At 33.3% G+C, this 26170-nt stretch overlaps 1 long non-coding RNA gene and 1 pseudogene across 17 annotated transcripts; both read left to right on the plus strand.

The window, feature by feature from the left end:
* Positions 1-1465: 1465 nt before the first annotated feature.
* Positions 1466-9157, plus strand: LOC113708259 (7-deoxyloganetic acid glucosyltransferase-like; annotated as a pseudogene).
* A 3568-nt stretch (positions 9158-12725) lies between these two features.
* LOC113708564 (uncharacterized) lies at positions 12726-25723 on the plus strand. 17 transcript variants are annotated; one of them, XR_011821063.1, is made up of 15 exons: positions 12727-13034; positions 13497-13559; positions 13709-13748; positions 14117-14185; positions 15377-15443; positions 15750-15788; positions 16287-17597; positions 18178-19986; positions 20211-20403; positions 20964-21009; positions 21111-23306; positions 23488-23546; positions 24250-24374; positions 25032-25151; positions 25447-25723. It is a non-coding gene; the product is annotated as an uncharacterized lncRNA (long non-coding RNA). The 17 variants fall into 17 exon arrangements; XR_003452424.2 differs by having other exon boundaries at positions 12730-13034; positions 16287-16752; positions 17517-17597; positions 20211-21009; positions 21111-21130; XR_011821072.1 differs by having other exon boundaries at positions 12730-13034; positions 16287-16752; positions 17523-17597; positions 20211-21009; positions 21111-21130.
* The last annotated feature ends 447 nt before the right edge of the window (positions 25724-26170 follow it).

Genomic DNA, 26170 nt, shown 5'->3' on the forward strand with positions numbered 1-26170 from the left:
TCATACGTCAAGAAATCATATATGGCTAAATTGTTCTTTCACATTTGCTCCAAAAACATGAAAACTTGTTGATCATGGATGGTACAACTAGACATAATTATCTCCTATATTAGGAGAGCTAGTCTTTATGCAAATAATGAATAATATATATTTCATTACATCCAACGATATATGGGATAACTCAAAAATTTTTTTTTTAAAGGTGGAATAACCAATCCTTTGACACGTGAGGACGACCAAAAGCTTGTGAATAGTAACCTTCCTTCGGTTGTTAGTCTTATATGTTGATAAAGCCAATAAAAAAAAACCGAAAGAAGAAAAACAATATGACTAGGTGGAATTGTCAAACTCTAGAATGATACTGTTATAGTCAATATGCTAAAATCAATAGTCCCAAACCAATCCATTGCTAGCAGCCATTTACCTAATTCCTCATAATCCATCGCCATGAATGAGCGTACATCTATAATTGAACATCATTGATGATTTAAATGCCTTATTTAGTTGATGTAAGAAGTTTGTTTTTCTTGTCCGACCAGGCAAATTATCTGAGTGTTAGCCAATATGTCTCTGTTGTGGCATGAACATATGAAAAAAAAATACAGAAGGGTGACAAATATGCTGTCTTGATTGATTCATTAATGGGTAAACTACAAATAGTTTCTTTTACTTCCAAATATTACTGCTTAACCCCTCTATTGTTTTGAAAACCACAATATAACCTTATTTATAGTTTTTTGAAAAGTTAAAAACATGGAAGGAAATCACACCTCCACCAATGATGGCTGTCTTGTGCAAAAAATGAACTAATTGGTAGTGTCAAATCACGTTTTGTACAACCAAGTTAACCAACTATAAGTATAAATTTACAATTTGTACAACCAAATGAAAAATGCAATTATCAAAACAAAAAGTTATTATAGATACATAAGCAAAGTGTGAGTAGTAAATAAGGAGATCTACATTTTGAGGAACAAACTGCAAAGCTAATGACAAGAAGAACAAGATTTACAAACATATAAACAAAGTGTATATATCAAATGACAATATGTCTTCTATCAAAGCGTGGATTTAATATGTAAGCGCAGGGCGTTTTAACTGAATTGTAATTACACATGATCTCAGTTAATTTCTGCACTAAATAGAATTCTATAGGGGTTAAGTGGCCATTTTCGGACCATAGGGTATTAGGTGACGATAACCCTGAGGGGTAAAGTGTAATTTAATCTTAATTAGTTTACGAAGAAAATAAAAACTCGTGGCTTAACAATATTTCATCAGCCGCCAAATTTTTTGTTTGTTTTAATAAGGTAGACAAATCAAATTTTTGTACTATGAAAATGACTGTTGCATGTATATATCTTACATGGCAACAGCAGAACAGTACAATCACAATTTCTAGGCAAATTAACTAGCAAAAACCATTAGTGGAGAAAACTAGCAAAAACTAGCAACTTGGACCATTAGTGGAGAAAACTAGCAAAAACCATTCTCAGAGCTATTGTTTTGTGTTAGGCTTGCTGCAAAAAGTGGTTCGTCAAACCACCAATATGGATGCTGCAGCTCCATCCTCACATACTCATCTTCCCTTTCCCGTCACAAGGTCTTGTGAATTCCATGCCCAAGCTGGCCGAGCTTCTGTGCCTTGCCGGCATCTATGTCACTTTCCTAGTCTCCTGTTAACACCCATAATCGTTTGCTTCGTTATACCAATGTTGTACAACGCTTTAGCAAGTATCATGGATTTCATTTGGATCATCATCCTTATGGATATGATGAAAACAAAATACATACACCCGAGGAAATCATGGATTTGCATACTAGTCTTCAGTCGGTAATGAAGCCATTCTTGAAAGAATTCTTGTCCAAAGATCCAGTAGGTGGCAGTGGGAAGAACAGGCCGCCGTTCACAAGTATCATTGCAGATGGGATCTTGAGTGTGGCCCTTGATGTTGCTGAAGAGATTGGCTTGCTCGTAATTTATTTCCGAACAACTAGTGCTGGCTTTTTTTGGCCTTACTTTTGCACCCCTTTATTGACTGAAGCAGGTGAATTTCCCTTTTCATGTATGCACCTTACTCTACTGTAGAGACATTCCCATGATTATGATGAATTTTTAAAACATTGCATAAGAGGGAAGCTTTTGTTGTGTGTTCTGATTCTGAGAGTCCTTGTGTAATTGTATTCACTATTCACTAAACGCGAGTTCAATGAGCTCACATTTAGTGAATATGAGGTCTTGTCAAATGGGACTTTTTCAAGGTAAATGGACTTTGATCAAATTAAATTTAAGTTTTCAGAGCTTGCATTTAGCGAATACGAACTCTATTGAGTTCGTACTTGCCAAATGTTGGGACGTCTCTTTCGAAACATATAATCCGAATCGCTCTTCTTGTAGAATGATTTTGAAATTTATCATAATCTTGGAAATTTCTTCTCTACTCTAAGGGTTGATCTTAATTTAAATGAGTGTGAAAATTTGATTATACAAGCATGTGTCGGCTATACATATTTAAAATTATTTCCATTCTAGTCAATCATTAATTTTTTTTTTGTAGGAAGTTACAATTTTGTACTCAGAAAGTAACTAGGTGGCACATAAATTTGAAATTCAATGACTTGCAGTCTAGTTGTGTCATCTTTTATTTCCATTCTAGTCAATCATTAATTTTTTTTTTGTAGGAAATGACATGGATTTACCAATAGCACATGTTAAGGGCATGGAAGGAGTTCTTAGGCATCGTGATCTACCGAGTTTCTACCGTGCAAATGACCTTAATAGCCCACGTTTTAAGTTGCTGCTGAATGAGAACCTACAAACACCTCGAGCCAAAGGACTCATACTGAATACCTTTGAAGACTTAGAAAGGCCTATACTTTCCCATGTTCGAATTCAATGTCCAAACTTATACACAATTGGACCACTCTATGCTCATTTAAAGACTAGACTCCAACTCCAGTGTTGGCCTAATCAGCAACATCCCTTAGATCCTGGCTCGAAGGGACTAACCACTCAGCCCATGGCACTCAGGGGTGTAGCCTCTCATGCTGGCCGAGCGTGATACGGTACTTTGCGTTGCCATTATGGTTAAGGAAATAAAGTTGTGCCTTCGCTAACAGCTATAGCTTTTGGTGTAATGGTAAGCGCTTGATCCTGACAAGTGGTATTAGAGCGAGGTCGCGGGTTCGAGTCTCCCTGGCTGTTGCTGGGGGAGGGATTGTTGGCCTAATCAGCAACATCCCTCAGATCCCGACTCGAAGGGACTAGCTGCCCAGCCCGTGGCACCCAGGGGTGCAACCTCTCATGCTGGCCGAACGTGGTACGGTGTTTTGCGCTGCCATTATGGTTAAGGAAATAACGTTGCGCCTTTGCTAACAGCTATAGCTTTTTGTACAATGGTAAGCGCTTGATCCTGACATCCAGAAAATGAATTCAAATAACACGAACTTGAACTCGAATAGCTTATGCGAAGAAGATACAAGCTGCATAAAGTGGCTTGACAATCAGCCACCAAAATCAGTGCTTTATGTGAGCTTTGGGAGCATTACTATAATCACACGAGAAAAACTCCTAGAATTTTGGCATGGTATAGTGAATAGCAGAGTAAGGTTCTTATGGGTCATCCGTTCGGATTCAATCAGGGTACGGCTAGGGGATGATGGACTAGAGACTGCTAAGCAATGTTTTCAGAACTAGACTGGATCGATCGGTTCGACCGCGAACCGGACATGTCACCGGTTTGGTCTAGTGCTAAAGCCGGAGAGTAATGAAAAATCGTTAGAAATCGGATGACTCGGACGAACTGTGAAAAACCGCTTAGACCGTGAACTGGCGGTTTTTGAAACTTTTCAAAATTAATTTCCAAATTGCGACCACCAAGAATCAAACACCAGACCTTGCGTTTGTTACAAGGAGCCCTTACCATTGAACCATAGCCAACGGACAAGATTGTTTTGTGTAGATATTTACTTAACTTATTAAGTGAAAAACTAAAGATACCCCAAGACACATCAAACTTATTTCTTTGTTTGCTTTAGTTCGGTGGCTTCTCCTCAGTGAATAAATGTAAATAAAGGTAGGTAAGATTAAATATAAAAAATATATATATGCAAAGATAGTAATTGTTAGTATATGTATATATATATATATATATATAATAAATTAGGTGAATATTAAATGTGTTAGGGCAATCGTTAGAAAAATCCTTTAATAAAATAGCTTTTTCAAATTATTTTTTTAATTTTTATAGAAAAATGACGATAATGATTTAATGTGTGTAGAATAAAAATAATCAAGAAATAGATTTGTGAGAAAAAAATTAAAATAATGACAATCCAAACAAGGTCTAATTTGGTAACTAAATTGAATTGTTTAGATAAGTTATTATTTTAAAAATTTTTAATTACATCAAAAAAACTTGTGCTTTACATCATAAATACATTGTTGGTATATCAATGTTTGTTAATGTACTCCCCTTGATTTTTTAATTTGTGAAAATAAATAAAGATACTCAGACTTTTAATTTCAGTTACAATCTCACAATAAAATAGTGGTTGAAATGCAATAACAGATAGAAAGATTGAGTAGGGATATTCTTGCTCAATTGACATTGTAGACAAGTATTTAGGGAAAAAATTGATAAATAATTATTATTTTAAAAAATATTTATAATTACATTGTACACATTCGTACTATACATCATAACTCCTTGATTTTTTTTATTTATGTGAATAAACAAAATACTTAAAATTTTTAATTTCAATTACAATCTCAAAACAATATCGTAGGTAGTAAGATTGATTAAGGATATTGTTACCTAACTGACTGGTAGATAAGTATCAAAAAAGGGAATATTGATAAATAATTGGGCACTAATAACAATTTTCTAGTGGACAAAAAATGTAAATATGGAGAATTTTTTTTCTTTTCTTTTTTTCTTTCCAACGAATATGGGCCGAGTGAGAAAGTCAAATGGCTGAAATGAAAACACAAATTTGGTATTTGGCTAGATATCAAATTTGAAAACACAAATTCCAGATTCTTCTGATAGAGGATATCGAGTTGGATATTTTTTAGTACTACTTCAAGAAGGTTCCACATTCCTCTGAAGTCTCATTTAGACCAATCTTAAATTTGAATTGCATCATTACCGAGTTGGGCCTGACAATAGCCTGTACCATGTTCTTGGACATCAGCCTTCAAAGTTTAAGCTTGTAGCCGTAGGCAATCAACTATTTCCGGAAAGAAAGATGTTAACTGAAGTTGCATGCACAAAAAAAAAAAAAACAGTGAACCAGTGAACCGGCCGGTCGGACCGGTCAAACCGTGAATCGGTCCCTTCTCCGGTTCACTGGCTGATCCGATTCTGAAAACATTGCTGCCAAGTCACACTCAACTCCCGAAATGGAGCTAGAGGAAGCTACTAAAGAAAGAGGCTGTATGGTAGGATAGGCCCCACAAGAAGAGGTGTTGGCCCGCCCAGCAATCGACAGATTTTTGACTCATAGTGGATCGAATTCAACTTTGGAAAGTATGGTGGAAGGAAAACCGATGATTTGTTGGCCGTATTTTGGTGACCAACACCCAAATAGTAGGTTTGTCGGTGAGCTATGGAAGTTAGGGTTGGACATTAAGGACACTTGTGATAGAAAAATTGTGGAGAAGATGATCAAGGGTCTGATGGTGGAAAGAAAGGAGGAATTCTTGCAAAGAGCCAATGAAATGGCTAAATTGGCAAGAAAGAGTATTGAAGAAGGTGGTTCCTCTTTTTGCAACTTCCTTCGTTTGATTGATGACATAGTTAAGGGCTAACGTGAACAGATCTTTGGCATCAAATTTATGTGGTTTATGTACCAGAGTTTGTTATCATTCTTTAATGGGTAAAATACTAAAAACCTCCTGTGATTTGCCAAATGTGCAATTTAATTTCTTGTGATTTAGAAACTTACACTATAATTCTCTGTGATTTCAACTAAATTGAAAATTGAACTGAAAGCATCCAATTTAACGGTTGTATATAAATTATCAATATTGCGCTTGTATAAATGAACTTCCTGCGATTTGTCAAATGTTCAATTTAATTTTCTTTAGTTTGAAAAATTGCATTATAGCTTCTTATGATTTCGCTAAATTAAAAATTGAACGGAAAGCATTTTACATATAGGAAGGGCAATATTGATATAACATGTACAATCGTTATATTGGATGCTTCCCATCCAATTTTTAGTTTAGTCGAAACCACATGGAACTATAGTGTAGGTTTCCAAATTAAAAAAAGTTAAATTGAACATTTGGTAAATCAGAGGGAGTTTTTTGGTATTTTACCCTTCTTTAATTTGAGCAATGGGCATGCAGTAATAAATGAACAGCAGAATTTCAGAAACCTCTCTTGAGATTTTTAATAATTTCATTTAGCACATCTAGTGGTTTAAAAATTACGCACACTTTCCTTTCTCATTTAAAATGATAATACTAGTCTTAACATGCTAGTGAAACTCCTTTGTTTACTACTTTGCTATACTTGTACAAATGATGGGTTTTATACTTTTATCCCATTTCCCTTCGTATTAGTTTTTTTAATTTTTAATAGGGGAGAAGTGGAATTTAAGAAATGGGGAAGGGGCAGATGGATTTCCTTTCTTATTTATTACTTTTATATTATGATAGTAAAATCATAGTACTATTAGTCTTCAGCCTCAATTGTGATCAATTAACTACTAATTTTTTTGGATAACTTTGACTGTTATCTAATTCTTTTGTGGTTCTTGATTGTTTATTTATTTTTCTAGTACCAAAATCAACAATAACTAAAAAATAAATAACCCAAAATCACTACTAAATTATGATATAGATTCACCACTTGAATAATTCACAAACTTTAAAAAATTACGGTGACACTTTCTTCTCAATCTTAAAAATAATTTCTATCTCCAATAAAGCACTATTAAAATTAGCCTATCCTAATGAGATTTATCGTTGCAGTTGATTATCAAAAAATAAATGTGGACATAAAAAATTTAACACTCATTCCTTTGTAATTTTGCTAAATTACTATACAATTTTAGAAGAATAAATTAAACTTATTAGATGAGGGCATTTTAGGATATTTATTAATTTTGACCCTATTTTAAGGATTGGTTATTAAAAGTATCAAATTAGGAACATAAGCATAATTTTTAAAACCTTGAGGGAGCTTAGTAAAATTGTGAGAAGCCTTGGGGAGGTTTTTAAATTTATCCCCAAATAAAATTGAGGATTATCAAGACAGTGTTGTTCAATTGCTTGTTTTCCTGCTTTATATAAACAAGTGCTTTTTTTATCTTTTCTTTTTTAATGTTAGAAGAAGAACTTTCCGGAGAATAATTCAAAATAACTACTTTGGTCAATCTATGGATGGAGATCATAAGACAATTCATTAGGCTTAGGAAAGGACCCTTAAGCCCTGTTTGATAGCCCAATTTAGCACTTAAATTTAATGAATTCAGATCTTAACATATTCAGACCGTTTGATAACAAAAAATTGAACATTTGAATTAATTAAGTGGTACTAAATTTTGTAGGCAAAACTTACTCCCAAAATTAAGTGATAAGCTATTCACTTATCACTGAATGTGATATGCACTCAAATGTATTAGATTTAATACTTAACAATTCAATAATTTAATAGATTCAAATTTCAGATTTCAGATTTTAGACTTCAGTTTTATCAAATGCACCTTTAGAGTTTCTTTGGCTGCCAAGTTCAGGGTTTGAATTCTATATTTGGCAATTGGGGGCAAGAAGGGTATGAGGAGGGGTGGAGCAAAAAAAAAGTCAAAATGGTACTTTCTTTTTTTACTTTCTTAATTTTTAAAAAATATCAATAAATTGAGAATTTCCAGCTTTATGTAAATAGGAATACATTGTTGTTCAATTGCTTGTTTTCCTGTTTTATATAAATAGGTGCCTTTTTTATCTTTTCGTTTTTAATGTTGGAAGAAGAATTTTTTTGAGAATAATTCAAAATAACTACTTTAGTCGATCTATGGATGGAGGTCATAATACGGTTTGTTAGGCTTAGGGAAGGACTCTTAGAGTTTTTTTGGTTGTCAAGTTCAGGATTTGAATTCTATATCTGACACTTGGGAGTGAGAAGGGTATAGGGAGGGGTGGGAGCAAAAAGAAGTCAAAATGGCACTTTTTTTTTTTATTTTCTTAATTTGTAAAATATAAAATGACGCCCTATGCATCATTTCCCTCACAAGCCAATGGACATAAAGCTATTATATTTACAATTAGAATCCAACAAAAAATTTTTTAATGGGTCACTTTAAAATTTCTAAAAGGGGCAAATTCCACACTATCCACTCAAACTATTCCTGACATCCCACTTCAATTCCTAAACTTTAAAATGGGATGCTTACATCCCTAAACCATAAAAATCGTTCCAATTAGGTAAAATTATTGACGGAATCTAGAAAACCATTAGTGTCCTAGGGGTGCAGGAAACACGCATAGTTAATGCGGTTATGCAAGTGTTAGAAACTAAAACGATAAGGACATAAATGTAATTTCATTCCTAATATCCAAGAAATACATAAACAAAAGGGTATTTCATTGTTTAAAATTTGCAATTCTATGAAAAAAAGAGACTAGGAAGGAAGTAAAGCCGCATCACCCACTGGCGATGGAGACTTCCAAAGTTCTCTGTCTGTAAAAGATGCCGTTTGCAGCGCATCCAAGTAGATGAATAAGCTTATCAGAGTTCTTACAAGATAAGCTTACAAGAGTTCTTGATGTAGCATGTTTATGGCTTCACCTCAAGTCAACATGGGCTAAATCAAGAGAAGATGCTCAGCCTATCTACTTGCCCGGAAAGAATGGGGAGGGGTCTTGGGTGGAGAAAGGCCTCGAAGATCTTTTGGAGGCATTGAAGATGATAGTTGGGGGCCGGTTTCAAGGGTGTAGAGGTCCATATTTTGATCAACCTTCAATTGGGTTCAACAGCTTTCCTTATCATGTGCGATTAATTTATTTTGTTCAAAAATTGAAAAAGAAAGACAAAAACAAAGCGCAGCTTTTGGAGGAATTCAATCCTAATATTCTTTACATCTGAAGCCCCTCTTTATCCCTCAATGTTCAAACTTCTCATTTCTCAAAAATCTGTTTGCATCCTTAGTTGATTGTTCTTTGATTTACGCTTTTTCCTTTTAGTCTCTTCTAGTTAGTTTATTGTTTTGTTGAATCATTCAATCCTGTTTATCAAACGAAGCCTCACGATTTTTTTCTATTTCAAATATTTGAAGATGTTTAATCACTTTCAGGGCTTGCAAATTATTTATAGATTTGATATTTTCTAATGTCATTGTTTTACAATAATAAACAATATGTAGTGTTTTTAACTTTAGAATTCGGAAGGTCATTTTAGCATATTTAGTTGTATCATCATCTGCAAATTGGTTTTGGTTTTGCTTTGAAATCTAAAGGGAATATGCTATCTACATTTATGTGTTTTTCTTTTCCAGCTTATGTTAGTGAGAATGAAGAAAATGAAGAAGTTGGCATTCAGGTTTGAATGAAGATAGAGATGCATGAGAAGCATTTTTGTGAAGAATTGGTGGTATAAAATCTTCAAAAATTTTGGTTCAACAAAGTTGCAGATCCAACTTTGAAATTTTTTGATTCAATGGAATTGTAAATTCTGAAAATTTTTTTTATTGGATTTCACTTGTGATTTATTTGTAGATCTGCTCATGTGTTTGGGAGTTGAAAAACTGGATTTGTATAGTTTGGTTGAGACATTGATTTAGCTCCATTGTTGATATTGAATTAGTGCATTTTTTTAAAAAAAAAATTTTGTATTCTTCCAAAGACAATGAAACTTTTTTTTTTGGGAATAGAATGAAACTTCTGTCTTGATACTTCTTGCCTGCTTGATTTTTGAGAGAACAGTGAAATTGTGAAATTTAACCGTGGGTTTGGGTAGGAAAGGTTATACCCCGTGTTAATGTAAAATCATATGTTCCCTTGATGCTCTTGTTAATCGGTGTGTGTTTCCCATTCAACCAAAATATTGACGATTTTCTGGATTCCATCAATGATTTTACCTGATTGGGATGATTTTTATAGTTTAAGGATTTAAACGTCCCATTTTAAAATTTAGGCACTGAAATGAAAATTTGAATATAGTTTGAGGGGATAAAGTGAAATTTACTTTTTCACCGCCACAACCATCATAACCATCTAGTGAACTCTCAAAATCTCCCCTACCACCATCACGAGGCACTGTCTCATTGTCAACAAAACTCCAGCAATGGATTCCACTAGTTACTCCAATTGCTTTTCTTCCCGAATTCTCCTCAACTCTTCTTCCAGGTTAAGAACTCCTTGCCTCCTACTTTCACCGTCACCATAAGAACCTCATTCGCCATCATAACTAGTAGTAGGTGCTCTTTCCCCCAAATCCAACAAGAGTCTTCGTCTTTGTCATTCTTTTCATCACTGTTACCAATCCCTTCCTCTTTCTCCTCCTCCTTCTCATTCGTCACTTTTTCAACCACAAAGGTCAAAAAGTTTCCCTCTTCTTTATGCGATCAAAGAACATTTTTTTTCCTTATGGGTCTATATTTTTCTTCTTTGGAAAGATTAGATATGTTTTGGTGGTGGTGCAAATCTAATGCTTATGGTGAGAAGAAGATTAAAAAAGGGAGAGAGAGAAAGAGAGGAAAGGAAAAGTTTGTCAAGCTAAATGTGCCATTTGATTTTTTCTCATACAACACATGCGTTCTTAGTTTTGTCAATTTAACGATGGAAACAAATAGAGGAGGCGGAAACCATGCACTTTAGCTAATTCAATGGGCAAATATAGGTTTTCAAGGAAAGTTGGCCTTCTGATGTTCTCAAAACGTAAGGAAATGTTTCTTTTCAATGAGTATTACCTTTCACGTGCATTTGCTGTTGAAAATCTTAAATCTATAGCTGTCAAAGATGATATAGTCGAAACTATCATTAGAGTTATGTAAGTTAAGCGCAACTAAAGATTTACTATTCATCTATATTTTTTTGTGTTAATGATGCTTCAAGAAAATTTGTCAAATATCTTGAAAACCCACAAAAAAAAAGAGTGAAATCTTGTTGCCTGTGATTCAGTTAAATGACCTAAGTGCACAAGTGTGGTGTACCATGAGCTAGGCTAAGCCGAGCTCACCACGTATCATGTGCATCCTAATTGGCAATAGATATTATAGATATGCATGATGAATAGAGTCTACGCATGAATGTGAGAGGATAATGCAACTGTTCCTAAACAGTGTAGGAGTTTTTTTAATAATTCATAACTTATCACTAACTACTTATTCATCTTTAAAACAGGGGTATTATATTCAATTACTGTTCATATGGGTCCATACATTTAGTTGAATCGTAATTGTGTAACATTTTCTAGACCTTACATCTTGAATGTTTGCATTATTAATGAAATCTGATATGTGAACCTTTCTAGATGGTTATTAACATATCTAGTCTATGCGCGAATGCCGTTGTTTTCAATTGAGTTCCAATTGCTGACGTGGCGTGCTGCTATTGGCTGATCGGTGGTCGTCCGCCCGTGCGAATTCCAATTGATGGTCGTCCGTTTCCCACGCGTGAATTCTTTTGTTTGCTTGCTCAGGCGTTTAGTAATCTTTTGCTTCTTTGTTTGTTGTTTGCCTGCTACTGGCCGATTGTTGGTGGTTGTTCGGGCCGTGCCAATTTCCAATTGAATTCTTTTGTTCAGAGTTCAGACGTTTACAATCCTTTTGTTTTTCTTTGTTTGTTGTTTGCCAGGAAGTGTTCTGATTTATTGTTCATTAATATTGTTTGCCAGGAAGTGTTCTAATAAAACCTGATTTACAATCCTTTTGTTTTTTTTTTGGATTGGAAGTGCTAGCTAACATATTACATGTGGGATTGTGCTAAAATTTGGCCTCTTTTTGCCCTTTCCCAACAATAAATTGTGTTAACAAAAAATTGGTATCTCAATTATTACAATTATCGGTGCTTTCTTTTTGTTGCCGAATAAATTGCAATTATTAATTATTATCTTTTATTGTACTTATAGCTTAATTGTATTAATTATTAATTCATTGTTAGTAGCTAATTAATAATGTCGCTTTTTATTGTCATTTTTTGTTACCCAACAAATCACGTTTAATTCATAACTTTTTTGCAATTATTAACAAAAAAACCTTTTTTTGTTGCCCAAAAAATCTCATTTAATTACCTTTTTCCCAACTTTTTTTTAAGGAAATGTCCTCTTTTATTTTTTAGGTTGCCCAACAAATGAGGTTTACTCATCAGCTTTGTTTCAATTCATTTTTTATTAATTAAGCTCTGGTTTTGCTGTTTAATTGCCAGACAAATAGCATTTAATTGCTGACTTTTATAATTATTATTATGTTTTTGTTGCCTAGCAAATCGCATTCAATTACCAGTTGTATGTAGTTATTACCCAAAAATTAGTCTCTTTTTTTTTGGAAGTGAATTGTCACTTTTTATTGCCTAGCAAATAACATTTAATTACCAGCTTTTTGTACTTATTAACACTTTTTTTTGGTTGCCGAATAAATCCCAATTATTTATCAACTTTTTTGTGATTAATTGTTAATCTACTTACTTATTACCTTTGGAAGTCTTTTATATTGAAGAATTTTTTACCTTTGGAACTTTTTTTGGCATATGGTTTGAGGATTTATGGGTTTTTTGCCCTTTTTCCTTTTGATCAATCAAACGACATCGTATGCTGATGGATCTTCAATCCTTTTTCTTCCGCTTCTCTCTCTCTCTCTCTCTCAGTCAAACGCACATCTATCAGTCAGTGTCAAGAACTCTTGAAGACCGATCCCTATTGCTGTTATTCTCCAGACAAAATTCCATTTTCACGAGACCCATAGTTTTTTCCTGAATTTCTGGCATTTGATTGTACTTGAAACAGGTTGTAATCTCAATTGGGGGGCTCCAGATTTTTTTCCTTCTGATTGAGTTGATGGACGGTGGGCTCAAGACTGCAAAGGGACTGGTAATCTTCCTCTCCTCCCTTTGTCGATTTCTCCCTCCTGTTCTCCTTCATCTCCCTCGCTCCATACCTCAAGTGATTATAGCTGATTTTTTCTATTTTTCTGCCATTTTACCTGATATTTCCTTGGCTAAAAACAATCAATTCTTCCCCCTTCTTTTTTTTGGTCCTTTTCTGAAACAACGAGGAAGTGAAAGGTTAATATTTCATCTCCACTGTCTATATGAATTTGTAGAATACAGATATGGTATTTTTCTTCCCCTTTCTTTCCATGATTAATGTCTTTGTTTCATTTTAGTTTTATCATTAAATTTTTATTTTTAGTTTCAACAAAAAACTTTTAATATGGTCGGAGATGGTGAATAATTGATGATTAGCTGGCTTGTAGAGTATTTATTTACTTTATTTTTTGTACCTACTTGGTGTTTTATTGTTCCATTTTTCTTTCCGTTTTTGCCTTTCTAGGATTTCTTCTGCAACAGGGAGGAAAATGGCCACCCGTGAAAGACAACTGCTGAGGGGAAAATTGTAAGCTTTGTTTTATCATTCTAATTTAATTTTTACTTTAAATTGCTCTTTTCAGAGCTCAAATGATGGTATATTTTTCTTTGCCTTTGCTCTTTTCAAACCTCATTCGAGTTTTCTTTTTAGTCATTTTTTTGGTGTCTTTCATGCAGGTGTTTTGTTGATCTCCTGATCAGAAAAGCAATCCATATGGTAACCAAAAAGATTCACTTGTTTAAAATAGATTTCTTCATCTTCAAAATGTCGTTCTCTTTGCTCTAGTTCTTCCGATTCCTTTTTCTTCATTGGGTTTTCAACATTTGAAGAATTAATAAATTTCTTCTCTGAGAATCAGGAACTTCCAGGTCAGATTGGTCATTGGCCATGAGTTACAAAAGATCGTGTGATGCTATTCTTTTGATTGCTTTGTGTTGAAATTTTTTGTTTTAGTACATAAATTGTCTCTTGGTAAAACCTCTTGAATATTCGTTTTATGAACCTTAAGTGGATATTAAACTGAGTATCTTCAGCAATATATTTTTTTGTTACAATGGCAATCTAAATGGTTTTTCTATTTGTAGGTGGTTAAAGGTTTGTCCAAGACGAGGATTCTCAAATATTACATTCTAAGCACCTGCTTGAAATAATGAGTAAGTTACTGTTTTAATAAAACACCTTAAATTTTCTATTCCTTGATCAAAAAAAGAATTAAATTGCTACATAATTGTAGTTTTGCCTCTTGAATCATAGACTACGATGTTTAATAGCTTGGAAATTCTTATTAGGAAAATCAGTTTTGGTTGACTTAAGTCTATATTTACAAAACATGATGTTCTCTTAGATTTGTAACATTTCAGTAAGATTAAGTCTGGAAAACTGAACCTTATGATAGTTTTTTTACTTGTAAAAATAAACTTAATTGAGGTAAGCCTAAACAGAAAATTTTGTGAGAAACATGAAGATGGTATTCCAATTGATAGGTTCAAAAAGGTGAATATGATGCAGACCTTCAATTTATGTTGAAGTTTTTTATGCAGGAAAGAAATTAAAGGAAGGGCATGTTACTTTTGAAGAAAATTTGGTAGAACTCCTAATTTGTTTTAACTGGATAGATAATTTGTACTAAATATAACACATTTAGATGTTCAAATATGAGGACAAGATGCCTCTACTTTGAGATAAATGGCATACAATTCTTCCTAGAATTTGAGAATACAATCACTTCTTTGACACATCCAACTATTTTTGGAGAGGTGTTCTGGAGTCATCTTACCTCAGATTTTTTATGAGAAAAATTGATAGAAAGACCTCAGAGCCATCTCTCTCGTATCTTTTGTGTAAAAAAAATAAATCTCTCCCATCTCCTTTCTGTGCAAAAAGTTATTGTTTTCCTCTTTGCTGGTGAGTTAAAGTACTGGGAGTTACAAAACTAGAGGCCTTCCCTCAAATTCCTGTATCTGCAATAGAGGAGTTTGGCTCAATGCTGACAAGACTAATCAATTCCCATCAGATAATTTTCCATATCTCAATCCCCTCCAACTCAAAGCTTCTATTTGAAAAGTCCCTTATGTTCTTATCTTTCTTTCTTTTTCTCTGAAAACTGCTAGCTTCTCCACTCTTGTTCTATGTGTACTTTTTTCTCTTGATTAAATTTTATTTTATTCTCTAATAAGTTTTATATGTTTGCTACGGGTTGAGGAATAGGGATTTGCTACCAAGTATGAACGATTGGAAATTCTTTGCTCAAGTAAATACATTTAGGATCTCTGTTTGTCTATTTTTTCTATCTTTTTACCAGAAGTCAACTATAATCTTCTCCTATCTTTACTCCTTTTTCATAGACGTTCAAGAAATGGACTATGGAGAGGACAGTCTGCCTCTTATTGAAGTATTTCCTAAAATTCCAGTGTAAGTCATGATTATGAGATTGTCAGGTCTTTTTAAGCAACTCCATTCAGTAATTATCCTTACTTAAGATCCAATATTTTATGCTTTCACTTTTTTGCATTGAAACTTGTGATTATTTCCTTAGATGAAATGGTTTAATTTCTTTCCTCTTTTTTCATGTTCAAAGAAATTTTTGTTTTCCAGTTGATATTGCCAATAACTCTTTATAAGTAAAAAATTCAAAGTAAGAGGGTATGGGTTGACTGTTTCTGTTAAACTCTCTTAGTTAGTTGGTAATGATTTTGTCATTTTTTTTTCTTTTTGCAGCCAACTAATGCACTTTTTGGACAACTTTGTATAGATCAAGTGAGTGGAATTCCATCTTGGGGCCTTTTTTCCTTGGATTTGGATCAAAATTATTTGATTAACGACTAGATTGTCATGTTTGCTTTGCTAAGCATGCTATCTACGCAATTTATTCAATGCTTGGTTAAATTCTAGGCTGTTAATGGTTGAAGTAGTTAAATTTCAAACCATGTAAGGTTTGTGAACCATTAAATGAAAATATTGAATTCTTGAAAGGGCTGTGAAATCAAAAGGGTCATACTCAGAAAGGAGAGGAAAACTTGTGATATTAATCTACATATCATCTTGCTTCATGTAACTATAGAATTTTATTTTAATGTAAAAAAAGCAAGGAAAAAATGGTGGGTTTATATTTCATTTGCAACTGTTAATAATGTTGAAGAATATGGAGAATAAGTTCAATAATTTTCTCTGAATCATTCTCATGTTATTACCATGAGGTTGTTTTAATTATATTCTTCATCTGGCCAACACTTGTTTACACTAAATTTTTGTTAGATAAAGGAAGAACGAAATAAGGAGGCTACTTTTCTTATTTCAGCCTTCAAGGTATGTGCAGGAGTTATCGTTTCAGTGTTTTTGTTCTCTCTTTGCTTTCTTTTTTTTTTTCAAATTTATTTAGCAGTTTATTCTTTGCACTACTATTGATGGATTTTGGGTAAGTCATTGGAGGCTGTTTATGGATTTCAAGGTGAAGAAGTGGATAAAGAATCTAAACTGACACCTTATGGTGAAAAAATTAGTCGAGGTATGTGGTGATGGAAATATCACAATTAGCCTGGCATTATTGTCTTTGAGCTACTGGAAGATGATCAATGTGGTTCTTTACAAACTAAAATTGAAGGATATAGCAGTCCAGATGCCCAGTCAAACCCTTTACAAGACCCTCGAATTGGCTTTAGATTCGGAACGCAAGTCATGGTTTTCTTTTGAATTGATGTAGTTCAGAATTTGAGTTAAATAGGTACTTATTTACCTTATGCATCTTATGCTATCCTTGGTTACTTGTTACTTTTTCTAAAGAAACTTAACTGATACAAATTCCCCAATTTATTCGACCAAAAAAATTTTTGCTTTTGTTTTTAATTGGACCTATAATACAAATTTCCCAATTTAATCGAATATCTAAGAATTGTTACATTGCAGCCCTGTTTCTTTTTCGAAAAGGCATATTTGTGGAAGCCTTATGGAATTGTATTAATAATTTCTGCATTAAAAGCTTTTAGTTGATCTTGACTTTACTGATTGGTCCAAGATTGCATGTAATGATCTTATGCCTTTTCTTAATGAAGATGATGTAATCCATGGGAACTTCAACTTGCTATTTCATGGATAGTTTAAATAGTTCATATCAAGTTGGTCAGTGGTTTACATTTTTTCTTGGTTTTAGGTATTCCTGTTAACTTGATTTTTTTCTTGAATTCCAAGTCATCCTGTCCGCTCATTGCCTTTCTATTAAATGATGGAAACCACATGGATGACTTGATTGTGCTTGTTTCCAAATAATGTATAGGTATTACTGTCATTCTTGATGAACAACAAGTCTTTGCCTAAATTCAACATCTTTTGGTTGAGGACTGCATGTGCTGAACCCTCTTAGGATCATTTGCTTTCATCCCTCAAATTTCTAAATCTCTTTGCATTTCCTTCACCCGTTGTTTTTTGAATAATCACTTGTTGCTATCAATCATATAGTGCTTACTGAATTTGCTTTTCAAACTTTTGGAGGAAAAGTGAGAAATTTGATGAACTGCTTGAGTTGGCTGGCTACTACAAGACTTTTCTCATGAATTCTTATCAAGAAGCAAGGTATGGTTTTCCAACCACAAACAGTGTGGATATGAACTATTTTACTATTTGCTATCATTTATCTTTCCCCGGTATAGTGATCAATAATTGTGAGATTGATTGGCCTTTTTACTTAATCAATAATTTCTTTTTCATATTTGTTTCCCATGGAAATGTTAGTTCTTTCATTTTTATTTCTCAAATTTCAATATTTTTGGCTTCAAAACTTATCACATATTTCGTTCCTATTTTTACATGGTATCATTCTTAATTTTGTCTAATATGTAAAGTTTTGGTTTCAACATACAAGAGCTTAATTTACACTTGATTTTGACACATACAAGGCCATGGCAATAAAGAACGTTATCACCATTGCATATGCATATCAAGCATAGCTACCAGCAAATTGCATATTTTATAGAGGAGAAAGTAGTTTTTATTTGCTTCCTGCTGGGCCGATTCTAACTCAATTTATACTGTAATATTATATGCCTTTTAGTTCCATCAGAGTAGTTCATTTATTACTCTGTCTAGATTATATCCTTAATGATACATAAAATTCATATGGCTTAAACATAAAATTGCATTACCTCTTGTGCAGGATAAAAACATGGCAGTAGGAGATTATTCGAATAAGCTCTGGGAAGAGAGACAAATAAACTCTTGAACGATATTCGGCATTGTAAAGAGATTGAGAAATGCAAACTTGAACCATAGTAAACACTTAGTATCCAATTATGCATACAACTTGTAATAATTTATAGAAGTTTTTTCTTAACTGTATTCTTTATTAATATACTTGGCCTTGACTCAACATATTCGGCCAATATAGTTTAATAACTTATTTTAGTCATTACTCCTAATTATGGATTATCTATTTTGTTTTAAAAAAAACTATTACAATGGGTTTTACACTGGGCATACTACCTATTAATTTCACACCGCGCATTCGCGCGGTGATCCCCTCCTAGTTAACATATCTAGTCTATTGGGGAATGCCATTGTTTCCAATTGAGTTCAATTGCTGAGGTGGCGCTCTCCCATTGGTCGATTGGTGATAATCCTTCAATTGATTCCAATTTGATGAGTTGTCATCCTCTGATTTGTCGATTGGTGGTAGTCCTCCCAATTGCATATGAAAATGGTGATGTGGCGAGTTTTGATTGGATGGGAGGTGGTAGTTTTCTAATTGCATGTAGGGTTGTGCTAAAATTTAGCCTTTTTTCCCTTTCCCAACAATAAATTGTGTTAACAAAAAATTGGTATCCCAATTATTCACAATTATCAACGCTTTTTTTTGGTTGCCAAACAAATCACAATTATTAATTATTATTTTTTATGTATTGTAATAATTGCTTATGTTATGCTCTAACTGTATTAATTACTATTATGTTATCTTTTATGTAATTGCTTTTGTTATGCTCCAATTGTGAAAAATTTACTCTTTATTTGCTTTTTTTTCCAACGACAACCTAGCTAATCTCATTGAAAAAAATTGGTGCTCTTTATTTTTGTTTTCTTGGAATGAGAGGGGAAGACATTTGACTATTATTATCAAATTTTCACGATAATCTTTATTTAGTATTAATTCTACGTAAACAATCAACAATGTGGTGCCCTTCCATTAGTGTCATTTATTATTTGGTCACGCCACACACTATGTTTAATTATAGATTCCCTACTATTATTTGTTATAATTATTTATCTATTTACTTTTTATTTGGGTTCCATTTTTCGATTACCCAATAAATCACATTTAATTACCAAATTTTTACAATTCAATCTTAATAACCAATTAATAGTGTTATTTTTTTACCTAACAAATCACATTTAATTAATAAATTTTTTGCAATTATCTATCTATATAGTAAAAGCATAAATGGGTTTGTTAAGATGAATGGTTGTTGTGCTGACGTGTTTGAATGGGATTGGTTCAAGCATGGTCGTCTGTCACGGGGATCTCACGTGCTGAAGCTGAAGAGAAGAATTGGCTTCATTTTCCTGTTTTTCTTTTCTGTTGCTTTGAAACAAGTTGTTTTCTTTTACATCGAGGGTTGATTCTTTTACCCAATGTGAGAAACCCGTTTGAAAGTCACCAGGTCCGTGTCTACTTTGTTGTCAGAGTGATTAGCTTGATTTATGACAAGTGGTCGTGTTGGGCTCAATGCTAATTTGTTGGTTTTACAATTCTGACCTTACTCTTGTACCCAAAATTACCGGTGCTGTTGTGAATCCTTTCTTGTCCCCATGGGCTTTGACTAAAAATTGCTTTTATCGTCACTATTGCAATCTGCCAAATAATAGCTTTTACCTCTTTTCTTGATGGATGAGAAGACTGATGCAATTTCTCTGCACAATTTACACACCGACCATCTATTTTTTTCCAGATTTTGGGAATATCATCATCAAGGTCAGTGATAATAGTTCCTTTCTTCCGTTTTCCTTTGTTGCTTTGCTGCTGTTTCTTGCACTCTGGTTAGCTCAGCTCCTTGCTTTCTATGTTCTAAATTCAAACTATTTCTTGTTGCTCTCTGCATAAAATTCACATTGTGCTGCTACATTTTTCTGTGCCTTTTTTTTTTATAAGGTTTATTTTGCTGATTGAACGTTATTTCTCTCCTCTCTTTGTGAAAGATAAATTGGATCTTCTCCATCTTCATCTTCTTCATTTGAACAGGTGAGTTTTTTGGTCGGTAAGTATCTCGACTTTCTTTTCTACTACAAGAAATAAGACAAAAAAAAAAACAAGGAAGCCATGTGGAAACAAGAAGCAACAAGGAAAAATGGGTCTTCGGCATCTTCATCAGAACATGTGATTTTTTGCTCAGTAAGTATTTTTATTTTTAATTTTTTGTGAAATTTATCTTCATCGTCAGTTTTTTTCTTCTTAAGTATTGATACTTTTTTTGCCTGCAAGAAAATAGACAAAAAAAAAAAAGAAAGCCACATGGAAAGAAGCAGACAAGTGAAAAACTGGATCTTCAGCATCTTTATTTTGTGAAATTTAAAAAATCACATGTTCTAAGCAAAAAAATCCAATCTCTTAAAATTTTTGAGTTTTTCGTTTATTTTTGTGTATATTGTTAGTCTTGTTTCCCTTGTTTAGATCCCATCATAGAGATTAAGAAAGCAAATAAGAATGGATTTGGATATGGAGGCCTGTGTTGACAAGATCAAACAGGAATATCCGTTTATTTTTATGTATATTTGTTAGAGTTTTTCTTCCTTTATCGGATCATATGAGGGAGATTAAGAAAGCAGATAAGGATGTGTTGGATATGGAGGCTGTGCTATTCATCTACCCATAAGATTCAAACGAGACTTCATTTTCTCATCCATCAATGCCCTTACCTCCCGTTCCTCTCTCTCAAACTCTCTTTTCAACAGGTCTCTGTTGCCACAGAAGGAAGAAGTCAATTGATCTGACACTGAGGTACCCTACCATGCTCAATTCTAAATCTTAGATTTTATTTTATTTTTACCTATTTCATATCTCATCATTTGCTCAATTTTTTTGTGATTTTTTTAATTTAGGTTGGAGAAATCATCAAAAGGTAAGCTTTTTGTGCCCTAATTTCTTATTTTCTTGCTTTATGTATTACCTTTTTCCCCTCTCAATTTCTTTGCTTGAAGCCTCTTAGATCATTATTGGGTTTCTACACAATTCTAATAATATAATGAAGTTTGAAAGGCATTTCTGCATTTAAAACAGTAGTATTTTTTCAGCCAAAAATAACAAAAGATGCAGATATTTAACTGCTGACCTCCTGTTTGCTTAACAAAAGACAAGAATTGGTGGCTTCATGTTATCTTAGTGTTTTTGTCGCATTTTTAGAAAAGTTTTTTTTTAATGATTCTACTATATCTGCTAGCTTGGTTAGGGTTGATGTGTAATTATCATATCAGATTGTTTGGAAAGTTTGTTATGTTGTTATAGGGAGTACAAGAACTTTACAAAAATGCTAATTTATTCTTTGTAATTTTTCCTCTTCTGATTTCTTGTGTATTAGTGGAAATCTTATGTGATTCTATGTGTCCTTTCTTGTGGTGCATTGCATTGTTGTCCACTTGCTTAGGGTGGTTCAAAATTCTTTCATGTGTTCGCCTATGGTGCAACAAAAGTAACTTTAAAAGTTTCTAAGTTTTTAAGGGGCTGCTTGTTTCACAAATTGGAATCGGAAATGAAAATGGAATCATGGACTCTGGTTTTGGAATTAAACTTTTCATTCCAATATCTAGCTTGGTTCACACATTGGAATTAGCATCATTCCAATTCTTGATGCTTGGTTTGATGAGTGTTTCGGAATCAAATGCAATTAAATTTCAAATTTACCCCTAATATAACAATTCTTATAAAATAAAAGAATTACACATACGACAAATTAACATCTCCATAATTGTAACTACAATAGTTATTAACTTTTTGATAAAACATAAGAAAATCATGAATTTTAAAAAAATTAATACCAGAAAATAAATGTAGTGGCTGCATTAACAAGGAGTAAATTCCCAAAAAGAGAGAGTTTTTAAACTAATTTCCCAAAGGGTAGCGATTTTTGAGTCTCTTCCCAAAGGGTGAAAAATGGATCCAAGGAATGCGTTCTTCCAAATCAAAACGCAACTTTCAAATACGTTATTTTAATTTTCATAAATTTGTTTAAATATGAAAAATTGGTTAAATAGCACATAACATACCAACTCTTTATGGGAAACAGGCAGGTTTTGTAGTATGTTTTGTACCAACTCTTTATGGGAAACATACCAACTCTTTATAGGAAAAATTGGTTAAATAGCGGCCAAAGGAAAACTAGTATATTTTATATTTATAAATTAAATATGTGAAAGTAAAAAAAAAAAAGAAATAAGGCATAAGATACCAGCTCTTTATGGGAAACTGGCAGGTTTTGTAGTATGTTTTGTGTCAACTCTTTATGGGAAACACACCAGCTCTTTATAGGAAAAACTGATTAAATAGCGGCCAAAGGAATACTAGTGTGTTTTGTATTTAACATAAATTAAATATGTGAAAGTTAAAAAAAAAAGAAATAACTCATAAGATACCAGCTCTTTATGGGAAACTCACAGGTTTTGTATTTAATGCCTATAACTATGAAACTGAAAGGTATTCAGGCAAACAATTTTACAAATAGGTACAAGGCAACCAGAAGCCCACCCAAACTATACCAGTATTCACGGATCAAATAACCAAAATATCAAGAATCGATTGACCTTTTGTTTCTGAGCTTCCATTGAATGCGTAATTCAAGAAAACACAGTGAGTAGCGTGAGTGGAATGAAAGTGAGAAGGTGATGGGTCCAGAGCATAGCATTTTGGTCCAGTTAGTGTTATTGTGTCAGATTCCCTTCTTTTCTTTTTTATTTTTAGCTAGCCAGTGAGTAGCCTGAAAAAACAGAGCAGAAGGAAGAGAAAAGCTTGCATACGGAGAAGAAAATTGCAGAGCCAACGGAGAAGAAATTTTGGATAAGAGATGAAGAAGAAGAGAGAGGAAATCTAATGAAGAAGAAAAACAGAAGGTGCTGCGTGTGATGAAGAGAAAGAGAGGGTAGACCCATCATAAATATTGTCTGAGGGAATCAGTTAAGGGTTTTGTCCAAAACCTCCCAATTTGCTCGGGAATGAAGGAAGTCGGGAATGAAGGAAGTCCAACTTTTTAGAAATGATTTCAAAATTTGCATTCCAATAGACTTAACCCAAGCAACAAATAAGAGGTTCATTCCTTTCTGTGATTCCCAAACCCTTTAATCAAGCAACCCCTAACTGTTTGCTATTTTAAGTTTTAGGTTTTTTGTTATCTGTTTAAATTATAGACTATTTGTTTTCTTCATATTGTTTTCTTCTTTTTGTTATAGGCGTCTTTATTTTCTATTGGATTTTAAATGTTCGTTACAGGTTGAGCTATTAAAATTTGCAGTATGGTACAAAAGGATTGGGGAAATTTTTTTCTCAAGGTGAGTTTTATTTGGGTGTTTTTCCTAAACCAAAAGAAGAAAAAGGGAAATGGTTTGTTTAGTGCAGATCTGAGGTTTTGTCTTCCTATTTTTTTCCTTGTGTTAACAGATTTTTTTCCCAGCACTTTATTGTAAGTTTTTGCTGTCTTTATGCTATTATTGGTCTTTAGAAAGGTGTAGGATGGAGATTAATAATAATGACCTATTTTGTCACTTTGTATGTTGTCGAAAGAGGCAACCAAAATTTTAATGATGTTTGAATGCTGTTAGAATATTACATGAGTGTATTGTTTCGTCATATTGTATGCTGCCACAACATAGAACAGGGAAATGATAGCAATAAATTCGGACTTTGGTAATAAGCCTGATCTAGAAACAACATGTTTAATGTGCGATCGCTTATCATTCTATTTATTAATTTCTAATATTTTGTGAAGATTGCCTTTTCATTCAGTATGTGCTGCGGCTGCTTCTTTTTATTATACCAACTAGCTGGATAAAAATTTTGTTGGGATTCTTAGGATGTGTTTCTATATTTTCGCCCCTTGTTAATTTGTTTTGATTTAGCTTACCTTTCTTAAGATCCATTGTTTTGTGCCTTCTGGTATTGTCAATGTAAATCAATGCTTGAGAAAAACAAGAATTTGTGACTTCGTGTTATATAGATTTATAGACGGTAGTTTTTTTTTCTTTGCCTCTGCAGCATGAAGCCAATGGTTTAAACCATATGGAATCAATTTGAGGAAGCTCACGATAATCCTATTGCAACTGAGCATGATCCCTTCACAATTATCATAGCCATTAGAGTCAAAGTGACAACAACCAACTGTAACCTTCTGCACATTTTTTTTCCCTGCGTACTTAAACATTTTAAATTGAACATGTTAGTATCAAACATAATTTTTCCCTCATTCGTTTTAGATCTTAGCCTCTCAACTTAGTCATTATCAGTGATTCTTATAATTCCATGTTTTCGAGAAGTTGTGAATCTACGTGATTGTTATAATTTTTAAATTGTCCTATGCACTGATCTCATGATCATTATTGGATTTTTTTTTTAAACTTCAAATCAGGTTTCAAAAGAGTGAAAACTATAGATATTACTACTGGAATATAGATGTTTGCTATCCAGAGAAGTAATGATGCTACTAAGAGTTTTTTTTTCCTTTTTTTTTTTTATAATACTGCATGTCATAAGCATCTACTATGTCCTATGAAGGAATTATGTCATTGCATGTGTTAGAGTTTGCTGGGTTTTCACAAGTAGAAGAATCAAAATGTTACATAAATTCAATTGTAGTACTTGTTACTTGCATAGAATGGTAATTTTTGCCATATTATAAAAAACACTATTCTGAGAGTGTATGACATTTTTAGAAAGTTGGAAGGAGAGAACTGCAATTGGAGTTTTGGTGTTTCAATTCGATTTAAATATGAATTGCAAACTCCTCTCACTACTAAAATCTATCTATTGTCTATGTGCAGCTTCTCTCTGAGACCAATAGTCCATCGCAAAAAAGTGAAAAGCTTTACCTTCTAGCTGTTGGTTGTTATAGAAGTGGTGAGCATTCAAGAAGCCTGCGGCTTGTATAGAAATGTTTGGAGGTTAGTTCTCTGCTCCCATTAGTGAAATTGCTCATAGTTTAACATGCTTTACCAATATTAATTGTCAAAAGAAAGAAATTGTAGAACATTTTGGTTGTATTCAAGAGTGGTGCTTTTATCTCATTGGTTTTGTCTTTGTTTGTTAGATTAAACCTGATTGGAGGTAGGCTTTGTACCTTGAGAAGACAGTAAAAGAACAAATTACAAAAGATGATAACATATTACTTTGAATCCTCGGGATTTTTTTTTTCGAGTATGGCAATACATGAAATAAAAGTTTAACTTTATGGTGCAGATGGCGTCGTTGGAATTGGCATTTCAGTTACTGCTATGGTACTTATAGCTGGTGGAATTATAACTGCATTAGCTAGCAGAAAATCATGACGATGGATTGTTATTTTAAGAGTAATTTCCCTGATTTGCAGTTCCCAATCTTCGAAGATGATGTATTTTAACCCTACAAACTATGAACTGATGTCCTTTCTGTTACTTTTAGTTGAAGTTAAGACTTTGTAAATATATATTTTAATGGATTTCATATGGTACCTCTGGATGGAAGCATATTATCTCAACTAAGATGCCCGGGCACTCTGGGCAAGCTGAAAAGTACGCGCGGTATTCACCGCCTAGTTACTTATCTGTGCATGAATAGTGTTGGGATCACCATCCATCCTCCTACTCTAAATGGCCTACAATGTCTAACTATTAGTGGTAATTGAACACTCTTGACTTTCTCTCTTTAAAAATCATGAATTGCTCATAACTAAGTTGAGCATCGGTGTAGACTTGGAAGATAATGCTTTGGCTCTTTGACCTGTTGCTTGGTGTTCTAAGGCCATCCTACCTATCTGCTTCTGCTTCCAATTCGGATAGTCATAGGACTTGTTACTTTAACAAGCAAGGTGGTGTAGAGTATTACTACATGAAAAAGATTACAAAGTTTTAGGGTGTCACTTCTAAATCCAAAAAGCCTTTTATGATAGAACAGAAGATCATTCAAACTATTATAAAGGAGCCTA

The sequence above is a fragment of the Coffea arabica genome, chromosome 9c (genome assembly GCF_036785885.1).
Source record: "Coffea arabica cultivar ET-39 chromosome 9c, Coffea Arabica ET-39 HiFi, whole genome shotgun sequence".
In the NCBI taxonomy this organism is placed as follows: Eukaryota; Viridiplantae; Streptophyta; class Magnoliopsida; order Gentianales; family Rubiaceae; genus Coffea; species Coffea arabica.